Here is a 16,484-nt window from a genome sequence, read left to right on the forward strand (position 1 = left end):
TAGCTGGACTGACCTAGCTTGACTGACCGAACAGTAAAGTCTCCAAACTACTACCAAGGCACTATGCTTATCGTTAGACAAGAGCTGAAATAGAGATACACAATATCACAGTAAAACACAGAAGTCAAAGAATAATACTGAAGAGAGACATGGATAAATTGGAAATATGGAACGTATTCGCTCCTCCAATAACATCCAGAAAGCAGACAGATTTCTATAAATATCTTACATCGAGATTAAGAGCGAGAAACCCCAGCAGCGAAAATTTGGAAACGACTCATCGAGTTACACAAATACCGTGATATATACCGGTGGAGAAATCCGAATAGGAGAACCTTTACAAAAATAACTTTACAACAAGAAAGGAGAATCGAGAACATATATGCAACAAAAAGCATCGGACCATACTTTCTTGATGGAACTACAGATAGATATGGAACAAGACATACACTGATGGAACTACAGATAGATATGGAACAAGACATACATAAGACAAAAGGCATATGGAAATGCAACACTTTAAAGCTAAACAACAGGGCGTTGAGAGATACTATAATAGCGACAATAGAAAATATGAATCAAAATAACTACTCCCACATCACTATGTGGTGGGACGATCTCAAAGATGCACTCAAAAAGGAAATGAGAGCGCATGAGGTTAGAGAAAGCGCAGTACAATCTATGCGTGAAAAAGAAATACTAGAAGAATTGCAAGAAAACAGCGATCAACACCACTTTTCTTATAAAATTAAACTATCCAACGAATTGAAAAGGATAGAGAAACAAAAAATCGACACAATCACAAATTTGGCAAAAATGAAGGACATAGAATTCGGGGGAAAATCCACCAAATTCTTCTTTGATAAACTGAAAAGACTGGCACTTCAAAGCTTGAATAAAATTAAAAATAATCAAGGCATAATCATTTCTAACCCTATCCAAATCAAAAAACTAACACAAGACTTCTGCACCAAATTGTGGCAAAAACAGTAAAAAATAAATAGAAACCAACAAGACACATACCTTGGCGAATTAGAAAATGTATCAATAGGACAACAAGAAAAGGAGATTTTAGCAAGTGAAATAACTGAGAATGAAATTATAAACACGATTAAAAAGATGTCGAATGATAGAACCCCAGGTAGTGATGGACTCCCAAAGGAGTTCTACATTGCATACTGGGCTCACCTGACAGGTCCTTTGACAAAGATCTTTAATAACGCTTTGCTCCTTGGGAATACCTGCGACACCTTGAAAAGAGGGATTAATATACAAGAATATACAAGAAGGGAGATTCGTCAGAGCTAAAAAATTGGAGGCCAATCACGTTATTAAACATGGACTATATAACTTTGACAGGAGTTATTGCAAATAGATTGAAACATGTAATGACCAATTTGATTTCAAATACTCAAAAATGTGGCATCCATGATCGACAGATAACGGATGCAATGAGGAATATCAAAGCAGCAATTGACCACGCTGTATACAAAACTCAAGATTTACTTATAATCTCGTATGACCAAGAGAAGGCCTTTGATAAGGTAAATATCACGGGTACCTATTCAGGATACTTGAAGCGTATGATGTCCCAATGTAAGACATCTACCGAGAGATTAAAAAACAAAAAGACATACCAACAGACGTACTACTAAAAGTGGAATTTGGACAAAACTAGAAAAGTAACAGAGATTAGAGGATGTAAAAGCTATATAACAAATGAGGAAAGAGTTATTAATGCAAGAGCGGCGTCAGGAGGGCACTTCCTCGGCGACGACAGAAGAAGGTTGAACATCCTAAACATAGGATCACAACCAGTGGAATCTACAAAATGCAGATTCTGTGGAGACCAAAGAGATAATTTTGAGCACTTACTGATCAATTGTAAACTTGCAAAGAGCCTGTATGGTAACTTTGCAGGAGTACTTAAATCAAAAATCATGAACAAGGACTCGGTTCTATATAATTATATTTTAGAAGGATCCGAAGACTGCACAATAATAAGTATAATAAAGAAAGAGATAATCAAAGAAAGATAGAACTAGATAAAAACAAAAAACGTTGGATTAACGTTAATGAAGCAACTAAGGAAATAACACGAAAAATAGCAAAGAAGCTATTGAGAAGAATTAGTACTCTGAATAATCCAACGGATGACCAGGCCCTCAGAAATGAGCTCGCGTTTATTTATGAGGAAAATTTGTAATATGTTATAGGAGAAGCAAAGTAGTAACCACACGAAGGCCGAGAGCAAGAGTGACAATCTTGACAAAATGGAAGCCAAAGTACCGGTAGCAAGAAAGGAGCTTTTTTGCTCCCAATCTTTATTCTTTCGCGATCCATCTCAGCGGGTCGATTTGACGAAAGGACATATATCAATTCAAATTTGGGCTTGAAAAATAAAAATATATAGATCTTAGGGCACTTCTTCGTTATTCCCCACACATCGAGGAATGTTCCCCATGAACATCACGGATTAGTGTTCCCCATGAATATGTAAAAAATAATAGTGTTTCACGTGTAAAACAACCGTGTTCCCCATTCACACTTATTTTCTCTTATTTATGATCTCTCTCAATCAATACGTCACAATCCGGCGTTTATCTTGCCGGCTTTTGGTTTCGAGCATCCAATGCACCTGTAAAAACAGTACAGCACCAAAACAAAAATACGGTGGTGCCGGATATATAGCATTGCGTTCTCGCACGAGTCATGGTATTGTGAACTGGACATGGGGGAGTTGCCTTGCGGTGAATTCGACGCATGAAACATCAATTCGATTCTTGGCAGTATCACGTTCTGGAGTCGGTTACAAAATTGCGTGTCTTGGGTTTATTTTGGTTTCCCCATACGTTGCTATTTTACAGTGTCTTTCAAACATATCTCCGTGATGGCCGAATGCAAGGAAAGTGAATAAAACGGAGCAAGGGAAGGACATCAGACACCCGAATAAATCAGGATCAGACAATTTTACATCGGACTTGCTTGTTTCAGTATCGTCCTATCTGTTCATTGTGTCTCACTTTGTCTTGTGTATCGTGCCGCACATTGAAAGTATGAAACTAATAATATTAAATTGAATTTGGCTCCTCCTCGCCAGCTGATCCGCATAAGCGGTGTCTTACGAAAGCGTAGATCACTGGCGTAGCCAGCGAGGGGCGATCGCACCCCCCCCCCCAAAAAAAAAAAAAATTTGGAAAATTTTTCGTAAAATCAATAAATATGACATTATGTTAGGGCAGATGAATGCAACCTAAAAATTTTCTTCGCGCTTCGCGCGATTTAGTGTCCATGATCATAACTGTCTTGGTTTTATTATTGGTGTCCCGAAAATAATCTTCCGCAAATACCCACTATTGATTTTAGCTGCATTCTTAGTTATGAGAATACAACAGTACCAGTAGATAGACGAGAGTAACTCAAGGTCGTTGGGTTGATTGAGTTTAGGGTTCTCAGTTCAGTATGGGGATTGGGGACTGTTAGCTCCGACAATTCCCGTTACGGGACACACGAAGACATATAAAGTAGGTTACATGCGACTCCGCAAAGTGCGCTCCCAAAATGATTGACGGCCATAAAACCGACGCATGTATTCCATATAGATTTTCGGGTACTTAAACGGCTGGCGCCTAATGATCCTGTCCCTGCAATCAGACTTCTCCGACATGAATGCGACTGGCACAGGAAAATATCGCCATCTCCCTTTAAAAAGTGCTAATTTGAAATCGCACGAGTCTGATCAAAAGAGTTTTTTTTTAAATTTGGTCTGGTATATATATCAGCAATTCCAATCTCTAAACTAGCATCAATCTTTGCCAGAGGTCACTAGATAACCGTGCTTCAACGAAGTAATTATTTGGAATGGAATCCACTTGCTCATATACAGATACACGCACCAATATTATTAATCAAATACTTTCATTTATTCAAAAACATGTACACTCCGCGCGACTAGGTCCGAAATGCACACTGCTTTTCAACTGGAAGCTTCCATTGCACACTGCTTTTCAACTGGAAGCTTCCATAGGGTATGTGTGTGCGTGCGTCTAAGAAGCGTCTGAATAAAGGGTAGTGATGAAATTGCCCATGGCAGGATGTGCGGTTCTGCGAGGTGTTCCCACGGGAGAGCTTCCCTAAACTCATAAAAATCTCTTGAGAGGTGACAGCTTTCTCCGCAAGTCATGAAGTAACAGCGATAAATGACAACTGTCCCGTCCAGCGTCCACCCTATACAATCTCAAAATCAGTGGTTCTCAACCTTTTTGTCGTCGCGGACCCTCTTTGCACCTTCACGTACCCCGGCGGACCTCCAGTTCTTATTTCAAATTTGCCTCTATTATCATGCAACCTTCATCTGTAGGCTAGTGATAAACAACAGCGAAATGACCTTTCTTGAAAATAACATCGACTTTTTATTATTTTAAAGCGAATTCTGTAGCTGCATTTCTTGAAATACAGGGCTAGGTCTTGAAAATCCACGTCGTCGATTTGATATGAACGAGTGCCGAGAATCCATTTCCACAGATATAGGTGGTGGCGAAAGTAATAATAACACGTAACGCGTCCGACGACACATTTGGCTATGATGGCAACACACATGGATCAATATATATCCTCCAGCCTATTAGTCATTTTTATCTAGCAGCTTATCGTGAAGTCATTCTGGAATAGCGGTCGGTGTATTTCATAGGAGAAAATGGATCTCTGCGTACAATTATTTCCAAAACCCCAGCAAAACATCCCTAAACAGCAATGTGTTCGTATAAGTAGGCTATTGGCAATTAAAATGACTTTGCACGGTGGAATATTTCATCTCAGACGGCCATTCTCTGTTTATGTGAGTCCTGAACTTTCAGCAGTTATGAAGCGAAAGTGCTTCATCGTCTCTCTAATTTAAAACAAACCAAAAATAGTTTATTATTATTAGGTTATCAACCATTTTGCAAATTTGGAGTTTCGTGGATCTCTTGAAAAGGCTTTGCGGACCACCGGTTGAGAACCACTGCTCTACATAGTCTTGCCGAGTGTTATGAACATAGTACATAGTTCAAGTGTACTAGCCCTGAATGTTCGATGACACCACTACTATCAGCTTTGCCGGTAAATCTGATAATGAAAACGTATTTGCAATATGCAAGTAAAAATATAATGAACAATTTTCATTCTTCAATAAAAAAATTTTCGCGCTTTGCGCGAAAGTGCTGACGTCAGAGTTTTCTACAATCACACATCACTTTATATGAGCGGAATATATGCATAAAGATCGCCTCAGATGTTGTGTTAGTCATCCAATAAGGGCCCAAGACCATCGTTTGAGCCCATTTTTCTTTATCTTAAGGAGGGAGGGGCTCATTTACGTCATCGAATTTTTCGCTCCCCCCAAAAAAAATATTTTTTCTGGCTACGCCCTTGGCGTATAGATATGGGGCGTGCTACCAGTCTTGCATAGGGAATGATAATCTAGATTGTAATATATCAGCTTGGTGCCAACAACGATCAACTGAGCCTGCGGTGTTGGTATCAGTAGTTGCAGGAATAGAATGATATATCCTAAACTGATTTCCCAACTTATCAGTCCTATCTGGGACAACAAATCTAATCGCCGAGACCAACCCTGTAGCCATAGCCTTATAATATAATGGTGTATGTAACCACATTAGCTACGATTGTCAGTTGTTTCTTGTATCGAATTATATGTTCTGAAGTAGTACTCGGGGTGACCGAGTTCCGTTTGACCTACCCCTGGCTCGCTCACAAGGTTGCATCAGGTCAAATCGCAACGAGAATGATGTCACAGTGATATTCAGTTCCACATCTGCATTGGCTGCTGGGGTTTGGAACCTAATCAATTTTGTCAATGGCCTGCGTGAGTTATGGGCTCTGTGACAAATGATTTACGTTTTAGGGGGTGTAAAATAAATTTGGATCGACATATACATTTTTCTATATCACCTTCCAGACTAACTGGCAATAATTTTTGGTGTGAAGTATAGGGCTTGTATCAGGGTATATAATGACACATATTTTTCGAATCAATACCATCCTCGAGTGGACAATTTTCGATTCAATTACAATATTTATAGGGTGGGGGACCAATATAGTACCGTAGCCTAAATCAAGTAAAATAGTTGGACCAACTCCTACCTAACAACGGAAACACGCTTACATATATAGAGGCAGTTAATCATAGTTATCTGCGGTGTTTTAGCGCGATTGCACGGTATTTGAAATTCAAAATATCGATTTCCGGGAAATATAATGTGGCAGCGATTTTGTAAGTTTCGACGGAAATCTAAACGTGATTTTATCGCGACATCGAAACATTCTTCTTTGGCTTGCTGTAGCTTTAGATTATTATAATACACAAAACAAGTTGAAAAATGTGAGTTTTGAGCGTATATCTCATAGGGCCCGTGGTCGTGTGCCATTGGACCCACCGGGTGGGGACCGATGATAAGTTCGAGCAACAAATTTTAAACGTTTATAAATATTTTTTGAAAAGGAGGATTCCATGTAAATGTCCGCGATAGGTAGAACTTGTTGTGACGGTATGGTTAATTGAGGTATAATAGTCTCTGCAATTAGAACTCAGACGAGTAGTTGTCCTGGCGTAGGCTGCACTCTGTCTGTACTTAACTGAGAGATAGAACGTCCTCTTCGACCACTGTCGTATCGTGAACTCTTCAGACGAATATATTGTTCAACACAGTCTATTTATTGTACGTAATTTCAGTAGGTTTAGCATGAATCTCCTCGAGATTGCTCTCGCACGAGTTTATAAATGGTCGATATTATCGTAATAGGAAGTTACGTCACGTACGCATAAGGCGTGCAATACACTGTTGTGACACGCCCAAGACACACCGTTACACCATCCCCCCTTTGAGGGAGCGGACATGCAATGAGCGGAAGTAATTAGAACGAAGGTGTCACAACAGTAATACAGTAGCCTAACAATACCACTTATTAACAAGTCCAGACGCTAAGACTACGAGAGAGATGAACAAGTTTTCTACAGCTTTTATAATATACAAGTTAGCCTATCAGATCACAATACAATCCAGCTTACTGAACAAGAAATAGTAACCCAACACTACGCAAAATCCAGATTAACACACTAGAATAGGTAGCCTACAACTAACTACATTAAGCCTAACACAAAAAAATTATACACAATTTACATCTCAGTAGGCTCGCTCAAGTGCTACACACCAGCCAAGTCTGAGAGGCTATCCAACTTTAACAACAGTCCATGACCACTCTTATATACAATGTGGTCGTTACATACAACAATTGTACTTCGCAAGTACAATTTAGGTTGGGTAGAATCGACGTCTACCTCAACCAAAAACGCGTGTGCGGTGCTCCTCCGTTTACTCACTCTTGGCTGGGCGGTTGCCTGAATTCATCGGCGAAACAGGTCTTACTATGGCCGGGGGTTTCTTCTTTGGGGGCGGCGATACTCGCGAAGCCGCTGTTGAATCGTGACGGGTCGGAACGGTATCTGGCATTCGCTCGTGTACCATTGAGGAAGGTACAATTTGATCCCCCTGGTTGACGTCCAGGGAGATTTGGGGCGACAGCTGTGCACCATCGGTCGGTTCGGTTACGGTTTCGTCATGTTGCAGAAGCGGCTGTTCGGTACCGATATCGACAGTATGGCATCTGGTGCTTGCATCCGAGACATTCCCGTCATTCAGTTCCCCCGGCATATTTCCGTCCGTATCGATCGATCGCAATTCAATGTTCTGATCAGGGTGGACGCCACGTGTTTCAACCGGAGCACCGCTTCCCGCGCTTTTCGAAACTCGCTGTCGCAACGTGTTCGCCGTTCCTGAAATAGACTTCAACACGGCAATACGTCTGTCATGAAAGGACTTACGCATTACAGCACGTTTCGAACCAATTAATTTACAACTTAAATACAATCCCCAGATCATAGCGTTCATCAGACAAAAAAGGAAAATGTATTGGACAATTGGGCTTGTTACACTAGCCAAAATGTACAAGATGCTGCCCCTAAAAGCTTCATAAACAATTTTAACAGGGAGTGAAGGATCGACATCGACGTGATCGCCGATTGTACTACGATTAGCTAAGTTGGAGGCTGATAATTCACGCAATTTTTGAACTAACAACATGCTATGGGACATATGAGCCAACACGCTGTCATAATCCGTACCAAGTGAAGGGTCTATTTTACTGAAAATATCTAAAAACGTTTCAGTCAGATTCACTGGATGTGTCGATTCTATAACAGTATCTAAACCGTCATGCATTGAGAATTTTAACTCAGTAACCGACGCGTTCCGCGAAATTAATAAGCCATTTTGAAATTTGAAAAAACATGGATGATAGTCCAATATGACGCAGCGGTATCTATTTTGACGTGCCAGTTTCAAATCACACGTGCTCGAAGTTAGTGTCTGGAATAGCGACTTCGAATCCACAAAAAGATCAAACTCCCGTCCGCGCAGGAACGTATTGAAATGCACCACGCCATTTTTACATGCCAGTAATTCCTTGTCAAAAATGTCATAAAACTTCTGATTCGCTCGAAAGGCTTTGGAGAAGAAGCCCAGTGGTACAAGCTTACCGTCAGGTTCATATTGATGCAATGCGGCCGCCATGGCCGTCAGCGAAGCGTCAGTGTATAACGCTAACCTTGCATTTTTATTCGGGTGTGCCAGCGCGGTCGTCTCGGCAAGCAGCGCTTTGATGGTCTGGAAGCTGGTCTCCGATGCTGTCGTCCATTTTAACCGCTCGTCCTTCTTTGTGCAAGAAGATATCAGGTCATACATAGGTTGTGCTGCTTCGGCAAACCTAGGAATTAAACGATGGTAAAATGCTGCCATTCCGCAAAAGCGTCTCAGCCCTTTCAACCGCTCTGGGCGAGCAAAGTCCCTGATTGCCGCAGATTTGTCATTAGTCGGCAATATACCTTCAGGTGTCACCAAATGGCCCAAGAATTCCACTGAACTCAGGCCAAATTGACATTTTTTTGCATTGATAGGAATGCCTACCCGTTCCATAATTGAGAAAACTTCAGTCAATGTGTCAAGATGATGGTCCCAATCGCAAGATCCTACGAGTATGTCGTCCAGGAACACGAAAGTATCCTTCACATCATGGAATAACTGTCTCAAACAAAAGCTAAAGAAATTAGGACTACAACTGGTCCCCATCGACATGCGTTTAGGGGCATATACGGCAGAATCTACCGCAAAAGCAGCAATCTCTGATGCCCTGTCGCTCATTTTAATAATATAGTAACCGTCCTTGATGTCAATAGCCGAAAATATGGAACAGCCGTACAACTCATTCGTAAAATCGCGGAGATAACTGATAGGATATGCAGTCTTCACTGTCCATTCATTAATCGCACGATAATCAAAGCATATACGACACTCTGCCTTATTTTTCTTGGCCACAATGTGCGCTGGGCTAGAATAAGGCGATGTACTTTCGACAATCCAACCGCGATCTAGCCAAAGTTTCAGTTTTTCTTTTACTTGATCGCGATAGTGGTGCGGTATTTTGCGTTCAGGCAATTTGATAATTGGCGCCCCCGGTTTGAGGCAAATGTCAAATTCATATCCTTCTAGCGGCGGACGATTCAAGTCAGTATCAAAAAGGACCTGATAACGTGTCAACAGCGCGGTGAGCTTCTCATTCGCACATTCAGTGGTCAGGTTAGTAACCAACCCAGCCGCCCTACTGCTCGACGTAGCCGTTAAGGTTATGTTACGTTCCTCGTCAGAAATGGTCTGATTTTTCATGTCAATAACCCATCCAAAATGTTTGATAAAATCAGCTCCTATGATGTCATACGGAACCTCAGCTTTCTCAAACGGAAAGGTATACGTGAAGTCAGAACCAAAAGTCAATGAAAGGTCTTCTGTGCCAAAGCCGAATAACCTAGTATTGTTGGGACATCTGAAGGCGACCGTAGGCTTAACAGACGCGCTATCCATCATTTTCTTAAAGCAGCGTTCGCTGCCCGAATCCACCAACAACACACATTTAGTAAGCAAATCGCACAAAAACAAAAGATTCGATCCAGTGAATGAAGGGGGGTTTTCAAGCTTTACTTCATTTATTACAGGCATATTTTCAAGCTCGTCAACCCTTAATGAAAATTTTGACCCTTCGTAGACACGTCAGAGGGGCCATTCTCTTTTTCCCAGGTACATGTTGGGGCTGAGCATTTAGTAGCTTTTCGACCGTATCGAAAATGAAACCAGCAATACGGGTGTTCCACCTTGGATTTCCCGTCCCTTTCCCCCGAGTCATTAATTTTGTTCGGCTTCTTACTGTCTTTGTAACGCGAATTGTATTGATTACTGTTACTGTTCACCTTCAATACTTCACGAAATTCCGACCGAAGATCTTCAAACATTTTACGAATACCCTCGGAATGATCACATCTATTCCTAGGTTCCCAGGCCTGTTTGTTCACTGCATTAACACGGTCCGACGCTACAAAAGGTGGGGCCGACGGTGAAAGGTTTGAATGAACTGCATTGACATAACCAGTGCCTGTCGGAAGGCTTTCATCCGCACGCTGAGCAATCGTCAATAATTCGTGTGTATCAACGTCATCACCTTGAGTTACTAGCGATGGTCTCAACCTAAGATCCAACATTTGGATAAAGATAGATCGCCATGATCGTCTGTTGGCCTCACAGTCAACCTGCCCGGACATGTACTCGTTGGTGTAATCGAACGCCTGTTCAGGGGTCCATCCACCCTTCCTAACCAAAGCCATAATGGCTGCAAAATTATTGGCCAATTTTTTCGATTGTGGCATATACCGCTGAAGCAAAGCGCTCTTGGCCTTCTCATAACTATTCACGTGTTTCGTGTCTAGTCGGCCATTGAATGTCTGTTTAATGATGCCTTGGCCAATGTTGAGCATAACAAACGTTGTTCGTGCCTGATTAGAAGTTATACGAAACGCATCGAACATTACTTCTGCTTGCTCAAAGAATTGCTCAGGATAACGTGTTTCGAATGTGACTTTTTTCAGTTTATTCACAACTTGATGCATTTGACGCTGTAATTCCCGTTCCTGTGCCGTCAAGGAAATTGGTTCAAAATCCCTATTCTGTTGCGGTAACATAACGGCGTCATTCGCATTTGGTGGTAGCGCTTGACTGGGCCCAACCGATCGCGACACTAAACTATGCACCGGAAATTGTTCGTGAACCACATTCTGCTGCGTCCTAATCTGCGGTACGGCGTTTAAACTCGGAACCGCGAAACGCTGGTTAACTCTCGTATCTAGAACGGCATTAGGGCCCATATCCCCTGAAGGATCGCGTATTGTATTAGCCGACGGCGCCATCTGCCTGTGCGGTCTTCTGTGAGTTACATTAGTCAAATCTCCCAATATTGGTCGTGGCGGAATAGCTATGTCACTTAATACCACACGATTGACCACGTCTCGATCTCCACTTGGAGTAATGCCATCATTCAAATCAATGTCAGGACCCGCATCTAAACTAGACCTTGAGGAATCTCCTTGAGGAAAACCCCCCAGCGGACCTGCGGCGTAACCCGACAATACAGACGCACTCTCTGTTTCCGGCTGTTTACGACGAGTACCACCGTGAATTTCAGATTTGGTTTCATTTTTTATGCTAGGAGGAACAGCATCTACACTCTGATCAGAAGTACCGGGTATCACAGTTTCCTGTGAAACAATTTTGGCGTTACTGTCCTCAGAGTGAGGTGGGTCCTCATCAGACTTAATTGTAGTATCTGCGTTTGCGCTAGCCATCTCAGGATTGTATAATACCCTAGTCTACACAGATAATAATCATACACAATAACAACAATATAAGCACACAATAATTATATGTAGCATGCACAATCAACTAGGGACTGCCGTATGAAGTCTATATACCAGAACGGAATAAAGAACACGTCACCTGAGTTGCGAAGTTAATAAGCGTTTCTTGATGATAATACGTATCGAGTCTGTGTTGGCGATATATCCAAATAATCTCGTTCAAAGGCACCATGTGACGGTATGGTTAATTGAGGTATAATAGTCTCTGCAATTAGAACTCAGACGAGTAGTTGTCCTGGCGTAGGCTGCACTCTGTCTGTACTTAACTGAGAGATAGAACGTCCTCTTCGACCACTGTCGTATCGTGAACTCTTCAGACGAATATATTGTTCAACACAGTCTATTTATTGTACGTAATTTCAGTAGGTTTAGCATGAATCTCCTCGAGATTGCTCTCGCACGAGTTTATAAATGGTCGATATTATCGTAATAGGAAGTTACGTCACGTACGCATAAGGCGTGCAATACACTGTTGTGACACGCCCAAGACACACCGTTACATTGTATCGAAGTGTTGAGACAGCAAAAGAGCTGCTATTCTCGGCAGAAGATTTGAGGGCCAGAGATCATTTTGCAATTTTTGATCCGTCGGTACCGCATCTCCCCTATGGTATTTCGCTCTTGATGTTATGTGATCGCAGGTCAAGCTCACAGCAAAGTCCCTAAACATTCACAAACGGAAAACTGGATCTTTCGAGCAATCTTTTATAATAAAGCAAGTGAAATTTTTGAGATCGTCAATATGCATGCTCGTTATAGTGTTGATTTTTATGCCGCTAGCGCCATGCATATAATGGCCCGACGTTGAAATGAGAAGAATATCAACAAAGATGTTATAATGACGTGGAGAATTTAAATATATGAACCTACAAAAGCACATTCGAATATAGCCTATACCCTGAAGTTCATGATTGACAGTCACAATTTCCCACATATGGACGCTACGCACTAATTGTTTCATAGCAAAGCGCCGTGGAAAACATCATATCTTTGTGGGATTTGTAGTGTTGACCGACCCAAATTTATTGTTCGAACCGTGGAGATTTCAATATCAAGTTCTAAAACTTTTTTATATGACTGTAACTGACTGTCAGTTTCAAGTTTCACAGCGATCGCATAGTAATTTGAGTGAAATATAGGACAGGAATATCTAGTTATAGATATCCCTGTATAGGATATGGGTTTTTCTGGGTTTATTGAGTGTCCACATCTGGATTTTTACGATATATCCCAGTGGCATCCTTTCATTGTCTGTCTTGACTTGAGCCGCGGGTAAAACTAATAGAACCGCCGATTATATTATTAGTGATTCCTACTGCAAGGCGATCACAAACATATTTGATTGATTAATAGGAAGCCTGTCAATAGATAGGTGAGGTAAATTCCACACATTCGTCATGGCCGCGACATGAAAATACTGCCATACCGAATCAGCGCTACAGGCTTGTGTCGTGAGAAATGTATGGTATTGTATATTACACATTTTTCAAGTTAAGTTATAGCTGGACAGGAATTTGTAGAGTCTCCGTATACCAAGACAAGACATACGAAGTAGATCTCGACCGATTATGATATCGTATAAGGCCGTCGGGGTACGCGACAATTAGCCTAGGAGCCGGCATTTTGGCGCCAGGGATTTCTACGCAACAACACATATATAAGGTTTCGGTTAACGTTCGATTCAGTGTAGATTAGTGGCGATAAATCCGCGAACTTTAGTGTGACACAGGGGCCTCTATGTTAGAAGTTACAAACTCGTACTTGCCAAGATATAGACCTTTAGTTGTTTATATGTCGTCAGCCATGGAAATATAACTGTAGGGAATTAAGATTTATAATTGTCATCACTTGACCAGACCTGATCACACATTATACTGTCTTCAGATTGACCTAGCACAGTGCTTTTCAACCTGTGTGACGGTTCGCATTCGTGAGAATGAAAAAAATGCAGTTTTTACTTATCCAAGGTCACTGTTTTGGCGGCCTGCAATTCCGCATACATTTCAAGTAGGTATCTCGGCTCCATATTATTGGCGCCCCCTCCAAATTGCTCACATGTGCGACGTTCATGACGTCAATACATTGCGAATACGACATAGAGAGCGCACGTTTCTCGTATAACCTGCTAGAGTTGTAAGCCCGAGTCCAGCGTAAGTTCACTTAAAACTGTTAGCAGTGAATCTGATCCCGTATTAGTCCTTGATCTGACAGCTGGACGAGGACGATACATGGGACGACAATTGCCCCAGATAGATGCATTGATCCAGTACAATCGCGTTTGAGTCCCATAAGGGATGTAAGAATAATGTGAGCGTATATATATTGCGTGATACGAAAAGGGACGTGGTCACGTGATGAACCGCGATTGGCTATATAGGGCCGGACAAGTCGTGTCGTGTCTCACCTGCGAAAATGCAATTCATCATAAACAGCTCAAAATCTATCCTCGATATCGATCGAATCCTATTGCCGCACTGATTCCAAATATCCGAATATTGACAATGTTGGACAACCACCAGAACACCCCCGAATTTATCAAGGAATATGACGACGAATCTGCCTCTCTCACTATTCAATCACTCAGTATCAGTTTGATAATATTTTGGGTGACTCCAGCCTAGAAGACTTCGGTCATATCGGGTCTCCCAGTCTGTACCGTGTAAAATATAGTTCGGAAAATTAAAAAAAAATGTATACTATTGGACGTATAAACGCGACGATTTTGTTTACGCCTTTTTTTGCTTGCCATACAGCTTATCTTCTTCATTCAAAATTGCTCTCTGAACAAATTTCAACTTGAGACCTGGTTCGCTATGAGTTTCCAGAGCAGTGACCAAGGTTGCGTAAGGCTTAGGTAAACTTCCCAGCAACGTTACAACTCGCAGTGTTTCTTCTACTGGCGAGCCAAGTGCAGCCATTTGATCAGGCAATTTCTTCATATATTTCAAATGACTCTTGACTGAGTCATACTGATTCATTTCACATCGAAAATACGACTTCATAAGCAAAAGTCTATTACCGGCGGAGTCACCCTCAAAGTGTTCCTTCGAGGCATTCCAAGCATCCGCAGGCGTATTGCAAGATGTTATTAAATACAGTTGTGACGTAGAGACAGATGTAATGATGGCTAACGCCTTATCTAACTTCTGATGTTCCCTTGTCTGCTGCTGATTTGCGCCTCCTGGCAACACTTCCGATCCATCAACATATTGGAATAATTCCTTCGCCTTCAGCAAACAAGTTATCTGGTATTTCCACGTCAGCCAGTTATCACTATGCAGTTTGTCCGCCGTGAATTTCTGTACTTCACCGGACGCCATAGTAGTCATTAGGCTCCAACGCAAATTTTAGAAACTGTAAGCTCTCCGTACGATCCAATATTCTCAATATCTCTTCTTCGGAATCCCAGACTCGTTACTTGCCGCAGCGGGAGCGTGCTGGTCCCATAACCTGTTGAATTCTAACAGCAGACACGCCACAACTACCAAGTGTGAGCTGGTTTATTGTCAAGGCAGGAACGCGAGTTCCTCACACAGCAGCAGAATACAAGGAATAAGCCAGACTACATAATAACACGTGCACACTGCACAGTAACGAAAAGGGGCAACACTAAAGGTTGCTGTCTAGCACAATCAATTAATCATCAATCATTCACATTACAACATAGCAACAGCCAGCGGTACATTGCATCTACACAAACCACAATTGCCGGCGGTGCAAGTCAACATAAGTAAGGGCTGTGCCTACAGAAGTGGATACGAAGAAATAACAGAAACAATCAACCGGCTTGGATGTGGTGAAATACGAACAATCAAATCAAACACATCTACCACAGAGGAACCTCAATACATAATGGATACAGACAGGTAACCATCGATAACTACGTGCCCGGGAAAATACCACCCTTACTATACCTAGGCAGAGCGCCCTGCAAGGTTTACTTACCTGCAGCGGAAGCGATCAACAGGTGTTATAGATGCTTGCAAACAGGGCATAACGCGGCAAACTGTCCCAATGAAACGGTCTGCCTACTCTGCAAAGAGTACGGCCATAAAAAAGACAAATGTCCAAAAAACAGAAGTCCAGAAGATGAAAGCAGCACTCCAACATAACAGCAGTGGAAGAACCAACACAGCTCGAAATTGAACAACTAACCCAGAGCCAACCACTGAGAGCTAGGCAAGACATCATTGAGGATTCAGAGGCCGAAGAACTAGAGCCACAAGATGAACCACATGACTTCTTCAATCTAGCAGAGACAACAAGACCTGGAGATGAATCAGAATCCAACAACGAAAGCGAACATAATAACAGATGAGGAATAGCAAATAATTACAAGCGATGAAGAGAGACGACAAGGCGCAGGAAAAGACAAGAACAAAAAAAGTCGAAAACAATAAAAAGCCGAACAGGACAAACGGCAACATTAACAAGGAAATTCGAAGGAAGAAACTTCACCGCACATGAATTCTTTAGCGCACCCTCGCCAAACAAAACAAATCAAAGCGCCAGAAGCCCTACGACACAAGCCGAAAGCTCTGCAAGAAGAAAACTTCTGAAAGCAGACATCGAACTGAAAAAGTAGCCCAGCCCCCCCCCCATCCCGTCTAATCCTAATGGCGCTGAATAT

General features: G+C 41.9%; 1 protein-coding gene and 1 long non-coding RNA gene across 4 annotated transcripts in view; both read left to right on the forward strand.

The window, feature by feature from the left end:
- LOC145443195 (uncharacterized) overlaps positions 1-16,484 on the forward strand; it is a 351,124-nt gene that overhangs the window by 86,640 nt on the left and 248,000 nt on the right. The window lies entirely within an intron of this gene.
- On the forward strand, positions 2,630-3,096 carry LOC145442378 (uncharacterized). The gene is made up of 2 exons (XR_013916049.1): positions 2,630-2,804; positions 2,868-3,096. It is a non-coding gene; the product is annotated as an uncharacterized LOC145442378 (long non-coding RNA).

Source organism: Botryllus schlosseri, chromosome 7 (assembly GCF_051294905.1).
Source record: "Botryllus schlosseri isolate E-star chromosome 7, Bs_hap1, whole genome shotgun sequence".
NCBI classification, from domain to species: Eukaryota; Metazoa; Chordata; class Ascidiacea; order Stolidobranchia; family Styelidae; genus Botryllus; species Botryllus schlosseri.